At 38.4% G+C, this 4,944-nt stretch overlaps 1 pseudogene; it reads left to right on the top strand.

Annotated features, from left to right (window-relative positions):
• Positions 1-1,064: 1,064 nt before the first annotated feature.
• LOC102849412 lies at positions 1,065-1,496 on the top strand (annotated as a pseudogene).
• The last annotated feature ends 3,448 nt before the right edge of the window (positions 1,497-4,944 follow it).

Here is a 4,944-nt window from a genome sequence, read left to right as displayed (position 1 = left end):
TACTGTGTAATCACAATGTACTTAAAAGTGAAAGATGATGGCAAAAGAGAAGAAAAAAGTGAAGAAATATAAGGACTCAAGGCACCATTGCTGGCTTTGAAGATAGAAAAAGTAGCTATAAACCAAGGAATGGAGGTAAAATACACTCCACCACCAGGCTCCAAAAGGAACACATACATTAGATTTCTGAACTAGAGCAATACATTATAATAAATTTGTGGTTTTTTTAAAGGAAAAAAAACACCTCCATTTCTCCCTCTTGATCAGAGATTGATGAATTCACATTGATGATCATAACAGAGTTGAACTCTGGATTTAAAGGGATTCTATCTGGCAACCATGGCTGAGAACCTTAAAATCATGGCATTTTTCTGGATAATGGGTGAATTCTTCAATTTTTTTTTAACCAGATATTTCACTCCTGTTACCAATCATTATCTTATTTGGCATTGCTGATTGAACGAACTGAGGAACATAAGCCTAAGCCTTGTCAATGTTTTCCCTCCAGCATGTGTAAGGCAGTAAAAGAAAAATTAGTTTTATGATGCCTACAACTGTTAGTGCACTAACTATAAATATTACAATCCCTTAAGGAGGGACCTAGCCCAAGTCCCAAGATCAGGGGGTAACTAACTGAATTAAGTGGCCCACTGTTTAATATTTTGTATATCCTTCTCAGCTTCTTTTTTGTTGTTTTTCCAAATGCAACAGGTGATAATTACATAGCACAGATTCTACCTTGCTCGGCTAATAAAAAAATTGAAAACTAAACTATTATTGAGTGTGATTTGGGCTAAAGAAACTAGTGATTATTGTTCTTTAGCTAAATCTGCAGTCACGTCATCTGCAATTTATGACATAGTGATAAGTTTCAGAAAAATATTTAGAGCTCCATTACCCTATAGAAAGGCTCTTAAGAATGAAGGCTTTTAAAAATTACCATCCCCGAGTATTCACTCATCTCTGCTCAGAACAACATCCACGTTTGAGACCAGGGCTGCAGCCTAGTCCTGGAGGGGGCGGAGGCCGAGGCCGAGCAGCGGCCAGAGATGCTGGTTGACGATGAAGACGATGATGAGACACCTCACTCAGAGGTGGTGGACGTGTTCCAAGAGGGTCTGGCCATGGTGGTACAGGACACGCTGCTCTGCGATCTCCCAATCCAGGTAACTTGGGAAGAGGTCAGTTCCCAGATAGCACTGGAGTATGGCCAGGCCATGACAGTCCGAGTGTGCAAGATGGACGGGGAGGTCATGCCTGTGGTGGTTGTACAGAATGTCACGGTCCTGGACCTAAAGAAGGTAAAGGCCATCCAGAGTTATGTACAGCTGCGGCAGGAGCAAGAAGGGGGCATTCAGCACATAAGCTGGTCCTATGTGTGGAAGACATAATATTTGACCTTCACAGGAGAGAAGCTCACAGACGACAGGAAGAAGCTCCGAGACTATGGCATCCGGAATCGGGACGAGGTCTCCTTTATCAAAAAGCTGCAGTAAAAGTGAGTCCTGGTAAGGACAGAAGGGTGGGGGCCAAGCCCCTTGAAGACGCTGCCCTCGGCTACCTATGACTTTCACCCAGCCACTTGCCACTTCACCTGACTGTTCTGCCTCCTTCCTCCACCATCTGGAATCAGCAGCTTCAGCTGAGGGCTGTTGGGGGAGCCTCAATCCAACTTACTAAAAGCAGGTCTAACCCCCTCCTAAGGCCCAAATCAGACCACATGTGTGCCATGTAGGGTCATAGGCATGTTTTTGTACACAAAATAAACATGTTTGCTCTTTAAAAAAAAAAATTACCATCCCCATATGCACCAAATGAAAGACCTGCAAAATACATAAAACAAACATTAACAAAAATGAAAAAAGGAAATAGACAACACTACTATAGTGCTTGGAGACTTCAATACACCCCTCTCAAGAAAAGATACAACAACCAGAAAAAAACTCAACAGAGATACTGAAGAATTAAATCACACAACAAACCAAGTTGACCTCATAGATATTTATAGGATAATGCACCCCCAAATGCACAGTATACCTTCCTCTCCAATGTGCATGGAACACTCTCGAGGATAGACCATATTCTAGGTCAAAAGGCAAGCATCAATAAATTCAAAAACATAGAAATAATACAAACCATCTTTTTGGACCAAAATGCTACAAAAAATTAGAAATTAATAAAAATCTATAAAGGACGAAAAAACCACACATTTGGAAGCTGAACAACACCTTGCTTGAACATGCCTGGGTGCTAGAAGAAATGAAAAAATGGAATTAAAAAGTGTGTTGAAACAAATGAAAACACCACTGGCCAAAACCTCTGGGAAATATCCAAAGCCTTAATCAGAGGTCAATTTATAACAATAAGCAAACACATCAAAAGCAGGAAAAACAGACTATTGACTCTCTAACCCAATATCTCCAGCAAATTGAAAAAGAACAGCAAGAAAACCTGACACCCTCTAAAAAACCTAAAATTATAAAAACTAGAGCACAAAAAAATGAAATAGAAAACAGAAAAACAATTGAACCTATCAATAAAACCAGGAGTTGGTTCTTTGAAAAGGTCAATAAAATTGATAAACCACTAGCAAAACTAAAAAAAAACAAAAGAAGGAGAAGACACAAATAATCTGAATAAGAGATGAATCAGGCAACATCACAACAGAGCCAACTAAAAGAAAAAAGTTAACATTAGTGTATCATGAAAAACCATACTCAAACAAATATGAAAACCTAGAGGAAATGGACAAATACTTAGAAATGTAGAGCCTACCTGACACAAACCAAAATTGAACAACTGAACAGATCCATTACAAAAGAAAAAATTGAAAAGGTAATATAACAACTTCCAACCAAAAAAAGCCCTGGACCAGATGGTTTTACAAGTGAATTTTATCAAACATTCAGAGAAGAACTGTCACCAATTCTACATAAATTATTTCAGAAAATAGAAGAAGACGGAATTCTCCCAGACTTATTCTATGAAGCAAACATATCTTTGATACCAAAACCAAGAAAGGGCACCACCAAAATAGAAAACTATAGGCCAATATGTATCATGAACATCGATGCAAAAATCCTGAAGAAAATACTGGCCAACAGAATCCAATGATACATCAAAAATATAATCCACCATGACCGAGTGGGATTCATAACAGGTATGCAAGGATGGTTCAACATAAGAAAAACAATTAATGTAAGTAATCACATTAACAAAGCAAAGAACAAGAACGACATAATTCCATCATTTGATGCAGAAAAAGCCTTTGCCAAAATCCAACACCCTTTCCTGATTAAAACACACAACAAAATAGGATTAGAGGGGAATTTCTTCAACATAGTAAAAAGTATTTATGCAAGCCTGAGAGGCAACATTGTTCTCAATGCAGAGAGGTTAAAGGCATTCCCTTTAAGAACAGAAACGATGCAAGGATGCCCTCTATTACCCCTCTTATTCAATATTGTTTTGGAAGTCTTAGCTATAGCAATCAGACAATAAGAGGGAATAAAAGGTATCCAAATTAGCACAGAGGAGGTAAAATTATCTCTCTATGCAGATGATATGATAGTATACCTAGAAAACCCTGAAGACTCAGCAAGAAAACTACTGGACACAGAGGACCAATTTAGCAAAGTGGCAGGATACAAGATCAACATACAAAAATCAGTTGGATTTCTCTACAGTGACAAAGAGAATACAGAGCCGAAACTAAGAAAAACAATACCCTTCACAATAGCTAGTCACAAGATTAAATACTTGAGAATAAATTTAAACATAAGCACAAAGGATCTATTCAAAGAAAATTACAAAACATTACTACAAGAAACAAAAAGAGATCTTGAGAAGGGGAAGAATATCCTTTGCTCATGGATAGGAAGACTCAATGTTGTGAAAATGGCAAAAATACCAAAGGCAATTTACACGTTTAATGCAATCCCAATACAAATACCAATCCCATTCCTCAACGAGATGGAAAAGGCAATCTCCAGGTTCATTTGGAATGGAAAGAAGCCCCGAATAAGCAAAGCACTCCTTAAAAAGAGAAGAAAGGTAGGGGTATCTCACTCCTGATTTCAAATCCTGCTACACTGCCGTGGTGGTAAAGACAGCATGGTACTAGTACAATGACAGACACATGGACCATTGGAGTAGAATTGAGAACCTGGAGATCAGCCCATCTATCTATGGTCAACTGATTTTTGACAAGGAGATGAAATCAGTTAAGTGGGGAAATGACAACCTTTATAACAAATGGTGTTGGCAAAATTGGAAAAGTATCTGCAAAAGACTCAAGCAAGATCCACACCTCACTCCATAGACAGGTGGATCATGGACCTAGGACTAAAACCAAGGACTATAAACTTAATTAAAGAAAACCTAGGAATAACGCTGCAATTCCTAGTCCACAACATAAAGAGTCTTCCAAGTATCCTGAAAAATCTACAACCAGGAGAAGATAAAATAGATGAATGTGATATTCTAAGAATCAAATACCTATGCACATCCAAAACCTTCTCCAACAGGGTGAAAAGGGAAGCCACAGACTGGAATAAAGTACTTGGTAATGACAGATCAGAGAAGGGACTTATATCCAGAATTTATAAAATACTTGAGCACCACAACAAGATAAATGTAAACAATCCATTTGAAAATGGGACACAGGATATGAACAGACACTTCACCAAAGACATTCAGATGGCAAACAAGCACATGAAGAAATGTTCAAAATCCCTAGCTCTAAGAGAGATGAAAATGAAAACAACTATGAGATATCATCTCACCCCAGTCAGAATAGCAAAATTTAACAGAACAGCAAGCCACAAATGCTGGTGAGGTTGTGGAGAAACTGGAACCATTATTCACTGTTGGTGGGAGTGTAAAATGGTGCAACCACTGTGGAAGGCGGTATGGCGCTTTCTCAAAAAGTTACAAATAGAGATA

The sequence above is a fragment of the Elephantulus edwardii genome, unplaced genomic scaffold, assembly GCF_000299155.1.
Source record: "Elephantulus edwardii isolate Elephantulus edwardi_28Jun2011 unplaced genomic scaffold, EleEdw1.0 scaffold00196, whole genome shotgun sequence".
NCBI classification, from domain to species: Eukaryota; Metazoa; Chordata; class Mammalia; order Macroscelidea; family Macroscelididae; genus Elephantulus; species Elephantulus edwardii.
The sequence above is the reverse complement of the archived record's forward strand: the minus strand, read 5'-3'. Positions and strand labels throughout refer to the sequence as shown.